Source organism: Poecilia reticulata, chromosome 9 (genome assembly GCF_904066995.2).
Source record: "Poecilia reticulata chromosome 9, P_reticulata-male-v2, whole genome shotgun sequence".
Taxonomy (NCBI): domain Eukaryota; kingdom Metazoa; phylum Chordata; class Actinopteri; order Cyprinodontiformes; family Poeciliidae; genus Poecilia; species Poecilia reticulata.
The window spans coordinates 33,262,071-33,283,882 of NC_088838.1; the positions used below are offsets into that span (position 1 = coordinate 33,262,071).

Consider the following 21,812-nt stretch of genomic DNA (forward strand, 5'->3'; position numbering starts at 1 on the left):
AAGGTCTGGGAGCCACCCACATGAACTTCTTTTACTAATCTGATTCCAGTTAAGTAGAAACAATCTCAAAAACTGGTATCAAAATATGCTGAGGCTCATGTTCCCACTAACAAAGGTGTCGCAACTTTCTACGTAAAAACCATTTCCAATGAAGTCTGAGGGTGGCAACAGGTGGTTTGGTGTTTGAAAGACATCCAATTGATAGTTTGAAAAGAAATATGTAGTTTATTTACAGCCAATATGGACAAAACAATAACTAAAAAGTTCTTGTATAAAACTAAAGTTGACATAATCTGATGCTGCAAGTTCAAAAGTGGTCAAAAAATAATTTTACAAAACATCCATCATCACACTGGACATTTGACAAAGTAAAGACCTCCACTGCACCCCAGTGTGTTATTAATCTCTAAATAAATAAAAGTTGCCAGCATAATCTAAACTATTCCACATCTAAAAATTAGCTACAGATTTGGGTCTAGCTCACGTATGTTTTAACTGTCCAAGTCAACTATATTCACTGAATTTATGTTTACACAATTCAACATAAATTGCTACATTCATGCCATTTTGTAATGGAACAACATTACAAAATGCAATATTAAGATTAGCAGACTTAAATCTTCAATAGCTTTCTATCATCAAATAATTCATTTAGACATCAATATATCCAATATTCATGTATACACAAATATACATTTTTCAATTATTTACCATTGGGACCATTTATCTCTGTGTCTTAGAGAAAAATTAAGGCAAAAACAGTCGGTGTTCCATGGTTTCAAGTCCTTTTCTTGTCCATGTGCAGGGACCGTGTGCTGAGTGCGTCAGCCAGGTTTTTATATCCTTGGTCCCCATCAGGAGAAATACTGTTTTTGGGTTATGAGTTCGTTTCAGGACTGTGTTGTGAATTGAGTTTTAGTTAGGGTTGCGTTGTAGAAATGAATGGAAGTCAATGGAAAGACCCCAGAAAGATGGAAAGACATGACTGTGTGTAAAATGGTGTATGTTGCATAATGACACACTGAGCATGTGAGGCTAAAGAGAAGCTCCCTGTAGGACAGAAACACTGAGCTCTCTCTGGCTGTCATCTGCTCTGAGGACGTCGGACCTGGTTCTGATCACATCAGAACCAGAGACTGGGCTCTGGGTTTACAGCAACAACACATGGTGTTAGTCTACTGCACCCAGTGCTAGCACCAATGAGGAGCAGAGCCAGGAACTAAGGAGGCTGTGGTGACTTAGGATCAGAGCATCTCTAAACTACTCTGTGAATTTGATCAACTACTAATAAAATGTGCAAGATATGAATCAAAACAATTAATCTCAGAGAAAGAACACCAGCACAAATAACACATACATTCACATGAATATGTCATGGTGGGATCTAGTCTGTTTACCCACATGCAAAACACACCAAGAGGAGCAATACGGAAAGCAATCATATTTATTGAAGGGAAAGGTGAGGGGAGAACAGGGAGAACGGTCCTGGGTTCTGGGAGGATGGAAACGGCCTTCGAACTGTTAACGAGAGGGAGGATGAATACTGGACAGATCAGAGGAAAGATTAGAGACTTTTCTCAGAGGGTCTTATTTGAAGGCGGACTGAGGATCTCCGTGGCGGACGCCGGAGAGGCGAGTTTCCGTGGGAGAGCGAGCAGGTAGGTAGCGGCTGGGTGCTAGGAGCGAGCTGACACAGAGTGGGGTCCGGACGGTTAGCTCCCGGAGCTGCTAACGCCGGCAGGCACAGCCTGAGGCGCGACGGAGGGAATCCACGGGAGGGGGCCGGGGGAAACTCCAGACGGGAACAAACCACAAGGAGTCACAGAGGAGCGACGAGGAAACCTGGTGAGGGGAACACAATGAGCGATCAGAACGAGTTCGAGCGTAGGAGGCTTTCACAAGTGAAACGTTACCAGTAGAGGCTAAAACTCAGCCACTGGAGTGTCAGCTCGCAGCTCCTTATGAGCACCTCAGCAGCTCTCATAGATTAGGCACCGGTGTGTCTACGGGTTGGCCGCCGCACCTCACCAGGGTTCCACTCAGTAGCGGCATCTGGTGACTGGGAGGGAAGTAGCAGCTTCCCAGCAAACCAGGACAGAGTAGAAGGATGGAGAAAGACGAAGAAACAGAACAAAAACATACAGAATAATTATATATAAGTGTAATTAATGTCTGAAAGAGATATACAGATGTAAAAAAAAAAAAGCACTGTCGTGTTCTGCTGTTCTCTCTTAGTGGTTCTGGTCAGACTGGTTCTCCTTCACTGCTCTGTCCACATCAGTGTGCTGTGCACCTTTGGACCGCTTGTTTGATCAAATGTCAGAACCTAAAATCCAGAACAGTCCAAAACAGAAATGGTGCTTCGTGAACTTTGGTACCGTTGAACACAAGGTTCTGGTTCTGGTAATGTTCTACACCCAAACGGTTCATGTCCTACTTGGAGTTCTTCCCTGTGAATGACTTTATGGAGTCTTACTGAACTGCCCAGTGTTGGATGAGAAGAACCGTGATCCTACAGGAGAACCAGGTTCCTTCAGTCAGAACAATACAGTCAGCCTGAACAGAAGAGGTTCTCCCTGTCTGTAAATGACGACCTGAACGCTTTCAGGCCTCCAGTGATGCTAATGGGACCAATTAGGGTTGATGTTTGTTGAAAATGCAGATGATAAATCAATAATCTGGAGCTGAAACGTTGAAATAACTGGATTTGATGTAATAAAGTGCGTCTAAGATGACAGTGTGTTTGTGCTTCATAGTTTTCACCAAACAGGCGTTCTCCAAAGAAGCTGCTGCTGCTTATTGTGAAATCTCCACCCCTGACTTGTGGCTTTTCTCTGGAAATTTCTCCTGAAGGAGGCTCCAACAGCCATCACACATGAAACTGTAGGCTGGCAGTTCCAGTGAAGCAGAAACTCTGGGATGAATGCCAGGTTGAAGCTGCTCACCTATAAAATGTTGGATTGTCCAAGAATCTGAAGGCCTCAGGTGGATTTTCTCACTGATCGTCTCCCAGAAGCAGTGATGTGTTCACCATGCTAACATTGAAACGTCCCCCTGCACATTGGAACTAGCTGAAGTTGTTCCAGAACCTTTGGACCTCAGATTCTCATCAAGTGTTTGATGAAAGGAACCAGAGAAGAGAGACAGAAAAAAGCAACAACTAAGAGATTTATTCCTGATGTGATTCCTCCTCTTAGTGCAGGGATGATCTGTGAATCCTGCAGGATCTGCTGTTGGAAGAAATCACAGATCAACCTGGACATACAGCTGGTTCTGATGTTCTGCTGCAGGATGATTCATGTCAGTCAAACAACTTTATTTTATAGCACATTTCAACAACAAGGCAGTTCAGTGTGACTTACCTGATTAAAACGTGCAAACCGATTGTGAAACAACAAACATTACATTTAATCAAAAGCCACCATCAAACCATGAAGAAGAATTATATATTAATAATTGTACCAGTTGTTTTTCATCAAAGGCAAAATGTGGCTTTGCAGTCCATATTTAGGACACACATACAATAAAGCTCATGCCTGCAGTCACATCCACTAAATCATTCCTAAGTTTTATATATATATATATATATATATATATATATATATATTATATATATATATATATATATACAGGTCCTTCTCAAAAATTAGCATATTGTGATAAAGTTCATTATTTTCCATAATGTAATGATAAAAATAAACTCACATATTTTGCACACCAACTGAAATATTTCAGGTCTTTTATGTTTAATACTGATGATTTTGGCAAACAGCTCATGAAAACCCAAAAATTAGCATATCATGAAAGGTTTCTCTGAACAAGCAGTTAACCTGATCATCTGAATCAACAAAGTAACTCTGACACCTGCAAAGATTCCTGAGGCTTTTAAAAACTCCCAGCCTGGTTCATTACTCAAACCACAATCATGGGTCAGACTGCTGACCTGACTGCTGTCCAGAAGGTCATCATTGATGCCCTCAAGCAAGAGGTGAGACACAGAAAGACATTTCTGAACCAATAGGCTGTTCCCAGAGTATCAGGGCACCTCAGTGGGAAGGAAAAAGTGTGGCAGAAAACGATGAGACAATGAGACGAGGTGACGGACCCTGAGGAAGATGGTGGAGAAGGACCGATTCTAGACCTTGGGGGAAGCAGTGGACTGAGTCTGGAGCAGAAACATCCAGAGCCACTGTGCACAGGCGTGTGCAGGAAATGGGCTACAGGTCCTCATTCCCCAGGTCAAAGGTCAAGCCACTTTTGAACCAGAAACAGCGGCAGAAGCGCCTGACCTGGGCTACAGAGAAGCAGCACTGGACTGTTGCTCGGTGGTCCAAAGTACTTTTTTCAGATGAAAGCAAATTTTGCATGTCATCAGAAATCAAGGTGCCAGAGTCTGGAGGAAGACTGGGGAGAAGGAAATGCCAAAAGGCCAGAAGTCCAGTGTCCAGTACCCACAGTCAGTGATGGTCTGGGGAGCCATGTCAGCTGCTGGTGTTGGTCCACTGTGTTTTATCAAGGGCAGGTCAATGCAGCAGCTATCAGGAGGTTTTGGAGCACTTCATGCTTCCATCTGCTGAAAAGCTTTATGAAGATTCATTTTTCAACACATCCTGGCACCTGCTCAGTGTCAAAACCACTGGTATACTGACCATGGTGCTACTGTTGGCCTGCCAACTCTCCTGACCTGAAGCCCATAGAGAATCTGTGGGATATGTGAAGAGAAAGTTGAGAGACCCAAAACTTTGGATGAGCTTAAGGCCATCGAAGCATCCTGGGCTCCATGACACCTCAGCAGAGCCACAGGCTGATGGCCTCCATGCCGCATTGAAGGCTGCAAAAGGATTCCTGACCAAGTATTGATGCAGAACTGAACATAATTATTTGAAGGTTGACTTTTTTGGTATTAAAACACATTTCTTTATTGGTCGGATGAAATATGCTAATTTTTTGAGACAGGAATTTGGGTTTTCATGAGCTGTTTGCCAAAATCATCAGTATTAAAACAATAAAAGATCTGAAATATTTCAGTTGGTGTGCAATGAATCTAAATATAAGACAGTTAAATTTTTATCATTACATTATGGAAAATAATGAACTTTATCACAATATGCTAATTTTTTGAGAAGGGCCTGTATATATATATCTCCACCCAAAGTGTTAAAATGTAATAAAGATGGGTGTGCCTCATCTATACAATCTCTAGTAGAACAATTTTACACAGATTTTGAGGTAATGGGGCACACCATTTGGAAGCTATTGAAGAAAACATTAAAATTATTTAAATTACTGAATATGACATAAACATTTTGTAGAGGATAGTATGCCACGTGTAATAGCATGAATTACCACTTTTTGTATCAGTTGTAATGGTCACAAGACAACGCATTTATTTACAAGAGAGTTTGGTTCGGAAATTGACGGTCCCTATGTGAGGAGGAACCGGTAAAGAACAGCTGGCCGAAATTAACTTTCATAAATCGGATCAACCTTGAGCTGAACGCCCCTTACTCCGCGGAGGGCGAGATATCCAGTATCCAACTTGAAAACAACTTCACTGCGGTCGGTAACACAATGAAAACACCGGTGTTCTGACTAGTTTGTTTTAGTCTATGGCCCAGCGCCCCCTGCCGTCCCCTGAACACCCCTGGGGGGCAGTACCGCCCAAGTTGAGAACCGCCACTGTAGACTCTCAGTTTACAGCAGTTACTCAGACGATCTGAGCCACTCGACTGGCTTCTATTACTAGAACCTCACAGAAAATCTCAGGGAAATGATTTAATGATGATATTTAATCCCAGCTTTAAGCCAACAGCACCAACATAGCTACCTGGTGGAGTTATAAAATGTCTTTATGTGCTGGAAACACATAATTCTGCCCTTTAAGAAATAAAATGAGGAGGGGCTTGTTGAGAATTTGTTTGGGACTTATTATTGGGATGTTATGGTTTGGTATAACTATTTTGGTTGCAGTTGTTTCATAGATTTAGTTGCCGTTTCACAGATGGTATCTGGTTAGAAGGCGGACTTTGTGGCCTATGGCAAAGCGGACTGCGTATCCCAGGTTGCCCTGGAACCTGTTGCCATGGTGATGATAGTTATTTTTGTAACTGCCGCACTTACTTTGTTTCTTGGCTGAGTTCTGTCATGTATTAGTACGTAAGATTCGTTCATTATTAATTCACTAAAGTTCATCTGAAAATCCACCCGACTCCCTTTCGTCATTGAATCAGTCGAATATTCAATAGGGCTGTTTTGATCAGTACAGGTGCTTCATTGTTTCCATCCAATCATGTTTCTGTTAGAAACATAAAATCAACAGCATGCATCAGCTGCGCCTCACACAGGGCCTGGTGTTGATCAGTTTCCTTCCTCTTCCTGCTGGTCTGCGGTTCATTGGGGAATTTAAGCTTCTGACACTTCAGAACTTTATGGCCAAACAACAGGAACACAAAGATTCATCTTTTATTGATCATCTTCTTTTGCTTCCTGTTTCATTTCCTAGATAGGAACTCAGATATCCAAGAACTTTTTCTCAAAGTCAGACATTCTCAACGCAAATCTGCATTTAACTGATTTATTAAATGCTTGACTTTGACTAGGCCTGTCAGAATAGGCATAAATCAATTTATCACATGATAATTAAACTAGATCAATCATTTCAATTTGCTTGATTATTGTTTTTCTCCTTTTTCTCTATCAAACCCTGGATGATAAACTCTTCAGTCTGGTGCTTTGGTCTGAACCAGACATTTTTTTGTTTGCAGAGACTCCATTATTATTATTATTATTATTATTATTATTATTATTATTATTATTATTATTATTATTATTTTAATATTTTGCTGAAAGACAATTTTGATTACAAAGGCTTCAGAGTTCCTTTTATTTGTTGTTTCTGCTGTTTTGTTAATTTATTTTGGATATTTAAATGTCTTCGATTTCCATTAGATTTTAAAGTTCATCAGAATGTGTTCTTGCATTATTATGTTATTACTATTATATTACTGGAAATGGTCTCAATATATCAATATTATTGTTTGTTGCAATAACTAATGGACAATTCATCGTCCAGCTAAACGTGTTACTGTAACAAACCCGAATTTGAGGATAGAGAAGAAAATCAAATGTAACCTTTTGAACAGAAAATGTTTTACAGTTCTGCTCTCAAAAATGACGATTTGTTTCACTAAATATTGCAGTATAAATAAATTTCCAGCAAGTACAAACTAACGATTCACAGGTTTCAGTTTTCTGCTGCTGGTTCAGTTAAATGAACTGGATCAGAACCCAGATCAGGTTCTATCGTTGAGCCTCGTTTTCCTGAGACAAAGTTTCCATGTTCAGGTGTCAGAATGTGTTTAATTTATAAATAAATCCATGAATCTGAGGGATGTGAGGCTGGTTCTGTTTTATAAGACTAAAGTTCACAACCTGAAGTTATGACAGAAACACGCTGCTGCCCTCTGCTGGGAAACTGAGGAAATTACCAGATGCTTTCAAAGATTGTTTTATTATTTTAAAGTTTTTAAAAGGTCAGACAGAACAAGGATGAGAGGAAACTTGTTCATACCCAACAGAAGGAAAAGTTAGAAGAGCTGTGAACATTTTGGGTAAAACAAACTGAATCCAAGAAATGAATGGAAGCTGCATTTATTTAATCACTTTTAACTTTATACATAAATGTTTAAATGTCATATTATAAAGACTTTTTCAGTATTTACAGCAGCAGGTGGGGAACTACAAGAGTTTTTGATAATTTTTACACCCAGTCATAAAAACTCTGCATGAAGCTGAAGCCTCTTTACAGAGTCCTGATCTAAACGCCTCAGAATAATAATTACAGGCCCAAATAAAATAAACGGATTTTAAAATTATTGGCTGAGTGCAAAGGAAGAACCAGAGAGAAACACAGGAAACCAGTGGCTTCAGTACTGAGGAGGAAACAGAAACCAGGTGAGTCTGATCAGGTAAAGCAGCTGTGGGAAAGAATGAGCAAGAAATTATGGGAAGTCATAAATAAACAGTGAAAGACCAGAATAAAGTCAAAGGATCTACAAACCAAAAGGCCTGAAACCAGCATGAAGCATGAAGTCTGAAGTAAATACACAGAAAGCTGGAGGAGAATGAAAATAATCAGAATCTAAACACAAACAACAACAATAATGCATTTAATGCAACTTTAACAACCAAATAAAGTCTTTAATCCAGCAGCTGTTACCTTTGACATTGACAGAATAAAGAGTTTTCTGTTTAACCAGGTTTTATTTCACCAGGTTAAACAGCTGCTGCTGCTGTCTGAGTCCTGACCAGAACCAGGAACATGGATTAGTTCACAGCATCTGCAAAGGCTTCTGGGTAACTGGCTGATCCTCCAGACCCCGAAGATATCGCCGAGCGCCTGCGCGAGACGTAAACGTCACACACTATGACGTCAGCTCCAAAAAATTGCTCCTTGGGGCCCCCTGGTGTTCGCGATAGGTACCGCACGCCACACGCTTCGCAGGTACCATGAGCTGCAATGAGCATCCAAACGCCCAAAGCTCCGAAGTTAAGTTAGCAAAACATTGTCTCAGAAAAGGACTTATCCTTCAGGGAGGGAGAAAAAAAAGGAATAGAAAAAATCCAAGATAAAGGTTTGTTTTAATGAGCCCTGTTAATGTAATGTTAAGATTAGTGGAGCTGCTAATTGAAAATTGGCTTGATAGTGACTTGGAGCGGTCCAGTTCAACCGCCAAACATTTATGCTAGGGTCTTTGTGTTTGTGTGAAACTGAGTTTAAACTTTAAATGAGTTGATTCTCATGGTGACTGTATATTTCTGAGGTACTTTTGGCTGCAAACGCCATGTTTGATAACGTTTGTTAGCAATAATTAAACGTATCAATGTTTGACATTGTCTAGCAAAATGTTTCTACGTCAGGCTACATGGCTGGTACATCGATGAGCTGCTCTATGCTGCAGTTGGGATTTGTTGTTTGCTGCTGAGCATAATGGACCTTACCACAGGGCCGCGTTTAATTGGCTAATGCCCATTTCACGTCACAGCGCAGCTACCACGTGCTTGACCGTCTCACAAACTCAAGCTACTGTAGTAAATACATGCTAATGTACATTGTGGATTAGCAGACCAACAGAAAGTTTTTGCTTCAGGACTTGAAAAAGAATGGTTCTCCACTGTCAGTGGGGTACCTGCATAGGTGATGTCAGGTATCCTGATCGGGTTTGTGGAACTAAAATTCACAGATTTACAAAATCTGAAACGAAAGTCTTGCTTGGATTAAAGCTTGTGCACGACAGCATTAGCAGCTCAACCATCGTAGGATCAATAAGAACAAAGGAGTGTCTGCTGGTGTAAGTATTATTGCTTTGCTTCCTTTGTTTTTAGTGAATGAAAAAATAAAGTCAATAATAAACACATCCATTATGAAAACCTTTTAGCCAAGTACAGCATAATGGCAGTGCCGATACAACTTCTACATCCTGAAGCCTGTCTGTTACAGCCTTATGTTAGCTGAACAGATCAATATGCAATGTGTACTGTATCTGACATACATTAAAGATTTTATTTCACCTGAAAAGGCTTGTTACTAAACTGTAATGGTGTTAGCCGCGCCGAGTACTGTGTATAAGGCCTAGGCACACTTGCGAACAACAAAAATCACTGGTTTTAAAAGTAACCCTCAAAACCATGAATGCCCGACTTACCCAGCTTTGCAAGAACAAGAGCCATCAGTGATCTTGTCTAGCTATATTTATGCTGAGGGTGTGAGATTCTGCTGTTTTCCTTATCGACCAGTAGTATTTAGCTGTGACGCGCACAATGTTAGAGGCATTGCGTGGCTAAAACATCTTGATGTCGTCCAAAAAAGATGACATGAACTTGTTGGTTCCCCTGTCCATTGTTGTGGCTGATATTTTGTGAAAATCCGGCAGAAATGCTGCACTAATCGACTCAGAAATACTCTGCAGAGAGTCAGTCGAAATGAAAAATGCCATGTTTACACATAGGAGCTAAGCACCGCGAGGCTTTGCTTGTGAGACATGTAGTCACGTGGGACTTTCGAGGGGGGTTTCTGGGCGGAGCTTGGTGAGGTCCATTATTTTATGGCTAATATAAACATTATCATCAACTTCTACGTTATGAGAAACTTCTGTTAAAATCATTTGAAGGCTCAGAATCAGTCCAGTACTTGTACCGGTCCACATTCTCAGGGGAGAAAGACTCACCTGGTATAAATTACATTTTTAGTTATTGGAGTAATGCTGAAGAGAAATTAATCAAAGTATGTCATGAATATGTGTGTAGGGCTGCACCGATTGGTAACCAGGGATCGGCCAGAAAACTGCAATCGTTAAAAAGCCTGAGCTGCCGATTTTGATTTCAGCTGATATGAATTGTTTTTGTCTGAAATGTTGCTAAATATAGCTAGAAAGTCACTGAGTTGGTAACAGTGGGGTGAATATTGTTAACTGTAAACATGCAGTCGGTCAGTCAAACCTCTCACTGTAGAGCAGAAAAGGACAGAAGCTGATTTATAAACCTTTGCTGACAAAGATCAGAGGATAAGATGAGCTTCACGTGTAAGTATCAGCAGATCACGATCCCCCAAATTAAGGAAATTCTTCCCAGAAATCAACTGGTGGATAAATCAATTGGCTAATAATTTATCCTATATTATACATGTATATAAAGTAAGTAGCACTGCCAGAGATGCAATAGTTTTATAGCAGGTGTGTGAATGATCTAACGATCAGACTGCTGATTGCAGCCAGTCTACATTGTTAGAACTAGAAACCACGTTTTGCTTAGGGCCCCATGGAGGCTGGGACCGGCCATGGCTCAGTCTTACAATTCTAGATCTCAGACGAGCCAACATTAAAACATGTAAAATTGACCCCTCTGAGCTTTTTTTATCTTTAAATCAGTGTGCAGCAGAGTTGTTATACAGGTTAAACAGTCGGATATTATTAGGGCTTATTTAGTAAAATAGCAGCAATTTCTTATTTCATAACTTTATAACCAGCATATTTCCTTTGCATTGTCCCCGCATGATGACTATGATTAAATACTAGATTTTAGATTAATGTGGGTTGTTGCTATGTTGTTGTACCGTGTTTTAAGATCTTGTTCAATGTGCCCCTTTTTAAATTTGAGCCCCTCCAAAGGCTTCTGTACGGCCCTGTGTGATAAAAGTGAACTAAACGTGAGAAAAGTAAGCTAAATATTTTTCAAAACCGTCTGCTAAATCAGACATTTTGCGATGGGGCCTCATAACTAGATCATCCTAAGGGAGGATGGTAGTTGGCACAATTCCTGAATTTATGACTGATTAGATGTAGAATGACATCTCCACACCCTGCAACTGTTTTTCCAGAGAACCAGAATTGTTTCCAAGGTCTGGGAGCCACCCACATGAACTTCTTTTACTAATCTGATTCCAGTTAAGTAGAAACAATCTCAAAAACTGGTATCAAAATATGCTGAGGCTCATGTTCCCACTAACAAACGTGTCACAACCTTCTACGTTAAAAAAAACAACCAATAAAACCATTTCCAAGGAATGCTGTGGGTGGCAACAGGTGGTTTGGTTTCTGAAAGCACATCCAATTTGATAGATTCACATGAATAATTATATATAAGTGTAATTAATGTCTGAAAAGAGATATAAAGATGTAAAAAAAAAAAAGCACTGTCGTGTTCTGCTGTTCTCTCTTAGTGGTTCTGGTCAGACTGGTTCTCCTTCACTGCTCTGTCCACATCAGTGTGCTGGTGCACCTTTGGACCGCTGTGATTCAGATCAAACCTGGACATACAGCTGGTTCTGATGTTCTGCTGCAGGATGATTCATGTCAGTCAAAACAACTTTATTTCACATTTCAGCAACAAGTATGACTTACCTGATTAAAACGTACAAAACCGATTGTGAAACAAACATTACATTTAATCAAAAGCCACCATCAATACCATGAAGAAGACATACACACACAATAAAGCTCATGCCTGCAGTCACATCCACTAAATCATTCCTAAGTTTTACTAGCATATGACTTTCATTGTATATTGCTTCACCACAAGCATATGTATAATACAATCAAGTCCTAGAGAGGATCCAGTTTCATCTGGAGGTCTTACAGTACTGCTTTTAGGGAAAAATAATCAATTTATCATAGCATAAAATGCTGTGTCTTCTCTCTTTCTTGCCTGTCAGCTCTGGCATCAGTTCATGTCTCTGTGTCCACACAGCATCCATAAAGTCTTCATTAAAGGAAATGTTGACTTTAATGTACCAGAAACTCTGATTTACGCCTTCAAACATCACCAATGAGGCTAGACCAACGCATCCACCCCCAAATACCTTTCAGTAGTTTGGTATTTTGTAGTATGTCAACCCCCAGGTGAGTCAGGAATTCAGTTATTTTTCTCTGGAACTGCTTTATGCCAACTGCAGGCTGGGCCAAGTGATCGTGTTTCTTTGTTTATAGAGAAACCGTCTCCTGAGAGGAGGAGTTTTCCCACCGTCTCTCGGCTCCCAGCAGGTTTATAAAGACCAGGTGAGCAGCTCAGGTACAGCAGCCCAGGTACAGCAGCCTTCAGCAGCCCAGAAGATCCAACCAGCCAATCACCTGCAGACAGGTGAGTGTTCAGCTTCATCCATTCATCTCTTTAACTGTGTAACATTGAAACCATCACTTTGACAAACTGGACAGAACCAGCTGGGTTCATATTTGACCCGTTTTTCTATCAAATCCTTTTAAAATCTGGAAATATTTCTGTTTAGTCTGAATTTTAAGCTTGATTCAAACCAACTTTAGAACAACTAGTCCTGATTTTACAGTTTTATCAATGCATATAAGTATTTTATTTTCATTGTGGCAGCTGAAGCTCACTGAGATGCAGAAATGATTCATATTTATCAGATACATACTGTAGATCTCCAGTTTGTTTCCTTTACTGAGTATTTTAAATGAAATGATCTCTTCTGTAGTCAGACATACGTTGTATCAGAGGTAGTCTCCATCAATATGTTCCTCATGTTGGGTTTAACTTTGATACAGGAACCGAAGATGAAGCCGTACATCACTGACATCAATGTTTCTGTGAACCATGATGAGGAGCGCAAGTTATGTAAAAATGGCTTCACCCAACTTCCTGTTAATCTGAACTCAGGAACAGGAGGAAACGTAATCTATCTCTGGTACAAAACCGGTGACTGCGGAGCGATCACCAGGATCCAGTTTTCCTTCACTGAGGCGATGAAACAAGGTCTGATTGATGAAGGGTACCACCAGGTTGAAAATAATCTCAACACTGGAACCTGTGGCAGCCTCATCTACCTGTGGTACATGAGAGGTTCTTCTCCATATGATGTCCCAATCGTGAAGCTGGACCTGTCCACTAATGCAGAAGAGGACGCCAAGAAGGCCAACCCTCAGTGGGAGAGGTCAGCCTGCGACCTGAACCGTGGAGCTAGAGGAGATTGGCTCTACCTGTGGATGAAGAGGGAGAGTCAAACCTACATCTGTGACATCCGGGCCACCAACGATCCTTCTTCAGATGCCAACTTGTTCCACCAAGGTTACATCCGAATAGATGAAGACACCAACAGAAGTGCAGGTGGGCCTTACATCTTCATCTGGTACCGACAGAGCACCGATGAGAAGAAGGCCATCAGAGATCTGCAGGTCTCCATTGATCAGGCGTCCGAAAGGAGCTATGAGAACCAAAACTACGAGCAAGTGAGAAGAAACCTGAATGAGGGAACCAAAGGAACCCCGGTGTACCTGTGGTACAAGAAGATGGACTGCAGCAAAGAGCCCATCAAGCTGCTCACCGTGATCTTCAACATGGACGCAGTATCCGCCTACAGGAGGGCCGGCATCAACGTCATCGAGAAAAACCTCAACACTAACAATAACGGCATGAAAGAGTTTGTGTGTTATAAGTAGAAGGTCCTGATTACTCTGAGCATGCTCAGTGAGAGCAAATATCCCTCTATTCTGATCATATCTTCATCATATCCAGCTGTTATCTTCTGCAAAATGATTTGCTATCTGAAACTTCTCTGAATTTCATACTGTCTTAATAAAGTTGAGCATCTGATCATGTCTACTGTCAATTTTATTGTTTTACAACATTTACAAGTTAAACACCAGAAGAACAAATACATATTAATATAAACCAATTTATATGAATATAATTATATACATATATCATCAGTCGAGTGGCTGCAGTTACGTTGGCAGCCAGAAGGTCGACTCTCAGTTTGCAGCAGTTACTCAGTGGATCTGAGCCACTCGACTGGCTTTTATTACGAGAACCATACAGAAAATATCAGAGAATTGATTTAATGATGATATTTAATCCCAGCATCAACATAGTTACCTGTTTTATAATTCTCTATGTGCCTGGAAAGCACAAACTATTTCCCCTCGGGGCTGTTTCGATTAGTACAGGTGCTTCATTATTTTCATCCAACCACATTTCTGTTAGAAACATGACATCAACATTTTGCTCAGTGATGAATTAATGACTTAAATGTCATTTTCTTAGGGTGATCTTATGTTTATCAGAGTCAGTTTAAGAGACTTGGAGGTAGATAATTCTTCAATTTGAGGTTGCTTTAGACAGATGAAAAATGTAAAGTTTGATTTTAAACTGGTGTATTAATTTTTTTGTTTATTTCATGTCAGTAACTCTAAAGGATCCTCTTGTATCTTGTCATAGTGAGACTTGGCGCATTCTGGAGGAAGACAGGTGTAAAACTACAGCTGGTTTGCAACAAACAACAGTTTTCTAGTTAAGATTAGTTTGCATCACAGTATAAGGTAGAATGCTCCCACAGCAGCACTAAAAATATGTAAAGAATGAGCGTAAAATAACCCATAAAACATAAATAGTACACAGTGACATACTATATAGTAATATGACAGTCCAATATGAATATGTATGTTTAAAGAATACATTTTGTGTTGAAAAGTTTTCTTGGTGAGGCCAAATTAGCTCTAAATTACGTTAATTAATTTTGTCTGTGTTTAAAGTAACTAGTTCACAACAAAACAAGTGAAGGCATTAATTTTAGAAAGTAATGTTTCATTAGTTTTGAATGGAAACGACAGAGAAGCAGCATTCAGCTTCTATGCACCACAAATTTGGAACAAACTTCCAGAAAACTGTAAAACAGCTGAAACACTGGGTGACTTTAAATCCCAACTTAAAACCCACCTGTTTAGAGTTGCTTATGGCTAAGTTAGGGTTAGAGTGCAGGTTTTGATGTCTTCGATGTTTTTAATGGTTTTATCTATTTATTAATTTCTTTTATTCCTCTTTCTACAGAGCCTGGTGCTGCAAGGTTGGATACCTTGTCCTGTTAGGCGACGGGGCCTGGATAATAATACCTGGATAATACCTGGATAATACCTGGATAATACCTGGATAATAATACCTGGATAATACCTGGATAATAATACCTGGATAATACCTGGATAATACCTGGATAATACCTGGATAATACCCGTGTTAAATGGACGGCAGAGTCCGACGACAACAGGCGCTTCAATTCTGTAACAAAAGTATATTTTTATCTCTTTAATCATTTTTTAAACAATTTTTCTCTTTCTTATTGTTTATTCAATGTCACATGCTGTTTTTATTTTTTCTTTAATTATGTAAAGCACCATGCTGTAGAGAGACAGGTTATTGGCTGATATCTATATGTAGCCAGGTGGTAAATTTTGGTTAAATAATTGTACTGTTTCAAAGTGTTGTTTTCTTTTATCTTACGGTAGCAATGCTATTAAGTGATTCTGTTTCGGTTATGTAATTTTAGTTCCTATGTGTATGTTTTTCACATTTAAATATGTTCAGGTAGTTGGTCTCAGGTGCTGCACATTTTGACCACCAGAGAGCAGTGTTTCAAAGTGACTACTGTTTCCCAAGTAGGGGCAGGAAATGCATTCTGTTCTCTTCCGGTGTTGCTATGCTACGTGATGAACTTGGACGTGAACTGTATGTGATTTATCTGCAGGAAATCGGTATATATATATATATATACATCACTTGTTGAAATATGTCGGTATGTTCTCATTTATGTGATAAGCAGTCAGTATTTTAATAAGATGTATTTCTGAAACAGATGGCTCAGGGAGCCTGTCTATGCGGTGCAGGGCGGCCATTTACTGCACGTGAAAATAAGATGTCCGATTATCGGTGTGCTCCAGCATTAAGAGTGAACTGAGACGTTACTGTCGAATGTAAGTGTTGATAAAATGAGTCGTATCACAACTCCATGTGCTCTAAATCAGTGTGGTGAAATGCAGCTCTCTGTATTTTGTTTGTGCAGCCAGAGGCCACTGCCGTATTTCTATTTCTTTTATATATTGTATTTTCTTTTGTGTATTTTCCCTGTTATTTTGGAGATCTGCCACATTTCATGAATAGTTACCTAATGTTTGGTACACCTATGTTCTGATTTTTGAATAGTAAGAAACAAGACAGCTTTGTTCAATCTGTCCCAACTGAAAATAAAATAAACTGCACATTACGAACCCCAGTTATTGTGTCCTGTGAGGCCAAGTATTTCCCGGGCTACATAGATTTTTTTCACACAAATTTTTTGGTTCTTCGTTTAGATCTTCTAGTTTCTCTTGCTCTGCGTTCCTCAGTTCTTATTGTTAGATCAGCCTTGTTTCTATTTAGGTTCAGTTATGGTTTCCCTCATATCTTTCTCTCCTAGTTCATCAAGTTTTCTTTACTCTTAGTGTCTTTTGTATTAGAAGTATTCTTCAGTTCCCTGTTTCCTCCCGTTTGTGCTCCCAGCAGATCTCCTTAGTTTCCCTGTGCCACCTTCTCCCCAGCCCCCAGCAGCTCCTGTGCCAAATTACTCACACCTGCTGTCACTCTTCTCATCTAGCCAGGCCATTGTTCCAATTACTACCTCCTAGTACTTAAGCTCCTCTTTTCAGTCACAACTCACCAGTCCAACTTGTTACCCTGCTCACCATGTTGCCAGTTGTTACGTTTATTATCCCTAATGTCTCCTGTTTCATTGTGTTTTGGATTTAGTTTATTTTGGTCATTAAAATAACAGCCACATAAAGTACGTCCACCGCCACATCATGACACAAAGCAGATGAAAGAGCCCAACTTTAAACATTTAATGTGCAATTAAACAATAAAGGTGACAGATTTTATGAAAGAGATCACACTTTAAGTAAATATTTGTTGTATTTAACATATTTCAGGTAAGTGAACATGTAATGAAATAGGTCCTAGAATTTTATGTAATTAAACATTACAGGTAACAAATGTGATGATCGCCTGAGGTAATACATTTTATGAACACTTTTAAATATAATTTTTGTTAAAAAATAAAAAAGGGATCAAAATGGAATAAAAATATGCCTCATCTATATAGTTTAGTAGAATAATTTCACACGGATTTTGAGTTAATAGGTCACATGACCTAGAAGCTATTGAAGAAAAATACTAAATTTTGACCATGGAAATAACTAAAGTAAAAAAATAAATAACTATATATATATATATATATATATATATATATATATACAGGTCCTCAAAAAATTAGCATATTGTGATAAAGTTCATTATTTTCCATAATGTAATGATAAAAATTAAACTCATATATTTTGCACACCAACTGAAATATTTCAGGTCTTTTATTGTTTTAATACTGATGATTTTGGCAAACAGCTCATGAAAACCCAAAATCCCCGTCTCAAAAATTAGTATATCATGAAAAGTTTCTCTGAATGAGCCGTTAACCTCATCATCTGAATCAACAAAGTAACTCTGAACACCTGCAAAAGATTCCTGAGGCTTTTAAAAACTCCCAGCCTGGTTCATTACTCAAAACCACAATCATGGGTCAGACTGCTGACCTGACTGCTGTCCAGAAGGTCATCATTGACGCCCTCAAGCAAGAGGTGAGACACAGAAAGACATTTCTGAACCAATAGGCTGTTCCCAGAGTATCAGGGCACCTCAGTGGGAAGGAAAAAGTGTGGCAGGAAAAGCTGCACAACGAGACGAGGTGACCGGACCCTGAGGAAGATGGTGGAGAAGGACCGATTCCAGACCTTGGGGAAGCAGTGGACTGAGTCTGGAGCAGAAACATCCAGAGCCACTGTGCACAGGCGTGTGCAGGAAATGGGCTACAGGTGCCGCATTCCCCAGGTCAAAGGTCAAGCCACTGTTGAACCAGAAACAGCGGCAGAAGCGTCTGACCTGATGGGCTACAGAGAAGCAGCACTGGACTGTTGCTCAGTGGTCCAAAGTACTTTTTTCGGATGAAAGCAAATTTTGCATGTCATTCGGAAATCAAGGTGCCAGAGTCTGGAGGAAGACTGGAGAGAAGGAAATGCCAAAAGGCCAGAAGTCCAGTGTCCAGTACCCACAGTCAGTGATGGTCTGGGGAGCCATGTCAGCTGCTGGTGTTGGTCCACTGTGTTTTATCAAGGGCAGGTCAATGCAGCAGCTATCAGGAGGTTTGGAGCACTTCATGCTTCCATCTGCTGAAAAGCTTTATGAAGATTTCATTTTTCAACACATCCTGGCACCTGCTCAGTGTCAAAACCACTGGTATACTGACCATGGTGCTACTGTTGGCCTGCCAACTCTCCTGACCTGAAGCCCATAGAGAATCTGTGGGATATTGTGAAGAGAAAGCTGAGAGACCCAAAACTCTGGATGAGCTTAAGGCCATCGAAGCATCCTGGGCTCCATGACACCTCAGCAGAGCCACAGGCTGATGGCCTCCATGCCGCATTGAAGGCTGCAAAAGGATTCCTGACCAAGTATTGATGCATAACTGAACATAATTATTTGAAGGTTGACTTTTTTGGTATTAAAACACATTTCTTTTATTGGTCGGATGAAATATGCTAATTTTCTGAGAAAGGAATTTTGGGTTTTCATGAGCTGTTTGCCAAAATCATCAGTATTAAAACAATAAAAGATCTGAAATATTTCAGTTGGTGTGCAATGAATCTAAAATATAAGACAGTTAAATTTTTATCATTACATTATGGAAAATAATGAACTTTATCACAATATGCTAATTTTTTGAGAAGGGCCTGTATATATATCTCCACCCAAAGTGTTAAAATGTAATAAAGATGGGTGTGCCTCATCTATACAATCTCTAGTAGAACAATTTTACACAGATTTTGAGGTAATGGGGCACACCATTTGGAAGCTATTGAAGAAAACATTAAAATTATTTAAATTACTGAATATGACTTAAACATTTTGTAGAGGATAGTATGCCACGTGTAATAGCATGAATTACCACTTTTTTGTATCAGTTGGTCACAAGACAACGCATTTATTTACAGGAGAGTTTGGTTCGGAAATTGACGGTCCCTATGTGAGGAGGAACCGGTAAAGAACAACTGGCCGAAATTAACTTTCATAAATCGGATCAACCTTGAGCTGAACGCCCCTTACTCCGCGGAGGGCGAGATATCCAGTATCCAACTTGAAAACAACTTCACTGCGGTCGGTAACACAATGAAAACACCGGTGTTCTGACTAGTTTGTTTTAGTCTATGGACCCCGAAGATATCGCCGAGCGCCTGCGCGAGACGTAAACGTCACACACTATGACGTCAGCTCCAAAAACGCCCAAAGCTCCGAAGTTAAGTTAGCAAAACATTGTCTCAGAAAAGGACTTATCCTTCAGGGAGGGAGAAAAAAAAGGAATAGAAAAAATCCAAGATAAAGGTTTGTTTTAATGAGCCCTGTTAATGTAATGTTAAAGATTAGTGGAGCTGCTAATTGAAAATTAGCTTGATAGTGACTTGGAGCGGTCCAGTTCAACCGCCAAACATTTATGCTAGGGTCTTTGTGTTTGTGTGAAACTGAGTTTAAACTTTAAATGAGTTGATTCTCATGGTGACTGTATATTTCTGAGGTACTTTTGGCTGCAAAACGCCATGTTTGATAACGTTTGTTAGCAATAATTAAAACGTATCAATGTTTGACATTGTCTAGCAAAATGTTTCTACGTCAGGCTACATGGCTGGTACATCGATGAGCTGCTCTATGCTGCAGTTGGGATTTGTTGTTTGCTGCTGAGCATAATGGACCTTACCACAGGGGCCGCGTTTAATTGGCTAATGCCCATTTCACGTCACAGCGCAGCTACCACGTGCTTGACCGTCTCACAAACTCAAGCTACTGTAGTAAATACATGCTAATGTACATTGTGGATTAGCAGACCAACAGAAAGTTTTTGCTTCAGGACTTGAAAAAGAATGGTTCTCCACTGTCAGTGGGGTACCTGCATAGGTGATGTCAGGTATCCTGATCGGGTTTGTGGAACTAAAATTCACAGATTTACAAAATCTGAAACGGAAAGCCTTGCTTGGATCAAAGCTTGTGCACGACCGCATTTACAGCTCAACCGTCGTAGGATCAATAAGAACAAAGGAGTGTCTGCTGGTGTAAGTATTATTGCTTTGCTTTCTTTATGTTTAGTGGATGGGGATAATAAACACATCCATTATGAAAACCTTTTAGCCAAGTACAGCATAATGGCAGTACCGATACAACTTCTACATCCTGAAGCCTGTCTGTTACAGCCTTATGTTAGCTGAACAGATCAATATGCAATGTGTACCATATCTGACATACATTAAAGATTTTATTTCACCTGAAAAGGCTTGTTACTAAACTGTAATGGTGTTAGCCGCGCCGAGTACTGTGTATAAGGCCTAGGCACACTTGCGAACAACAAAAATCACTGGTTTTAAAAGTAACCCTCAAAACCATGAATGCCCGACTTACCCAGCTTTGCAAGAACAAGAGCCATCAGTGATCTTGTCTAGCTATATTTATGCTGAGGGTGTGAGATTCTGCTGTTTTCCTCATCGACCGGTAGTATTTAGCTGTGACGCGCACAATGTTAGAGGCATTGCGTGGCTAAAACATCTTGATGTCGTCCAAAAAAGATGACATGAACTTGTTGGTTCCCCTGTCCATTGTTGTGGCTGATATTTTGTGAAAATCCGGCAGAAATGCTGCACTAATCGACTCAGAAATACTCTGCAGAGAGTCAGTCGAAATGAAAAATGCCATGTTTACACATAGGAGCTAAGCACCGCGAGGCTTTGCTTGTGAGACATGTAGTCACGTGGGACTTTAGAGGGGGTTTCTGGGCGGAGCTTGGTAAGGTCCATTATTTTATGGCTAATATAAACATTATCATCAACTTCTACGTTATGAGAAACTTCTGTTAAAATCATTTGAAGGCTCAGAATCAGTCCAGTACTTGTACCGGTCCACATTCTCAGGGAGAAAGACTCACCTGGTATAAATTACATTTTTAGTTATTGGAGTAATGCTGAAGAGAAATTAATTTAATCAAAGAATGTCATGAATATGTGTGTAGGGCTGCACCGATTGGTAACCAGGGATCGGCCAGAAAACTGCAATCGTTAAAAAGCCTGAGCTGCCGATTTTGATTTCAGCTGATATGAATTGTTTTTGTCTGAAATGTTGCTAAATATAGCTAGAAAGTCACTGAGTTGGTAACAGTGGGGTGAATATTGTTAACTGTAAACATGCAGTCGGTCAGTCAAACCTCTCACTGTAGAGCAGAAAAGGACAGAAGCTGATTTATAAACCTTTGCTGACAAAGATCAGAGGATAAGATGAGCTTCACATGTAAGTATCAGCCAATCACGATCCACCAAAATTAAGGAAATTCTTCCCAGAAATCAACTGGTGGATAAATCAATTGGCTAATAATTTATCCTATATTATACATGTATATAAAGTAAGTAGCACTGCCA

The 21,812-nt window shown here is 40.0% G+C and overlaps 1 long non-coding RNA gene across 1 annotated transcript in view; it reads right to left on the minus strand.

The window, feature by feature from the left end:
- Nucleotides 1-21,812, minus strand: part of LOC145552894 (uncharacterized) — a 262,036-nt gene that overhangs the window by 4,330 nt on the left and 235,894 nt on the right. The gene's annotated exons all lie outside the window — the stretch shown is intronic.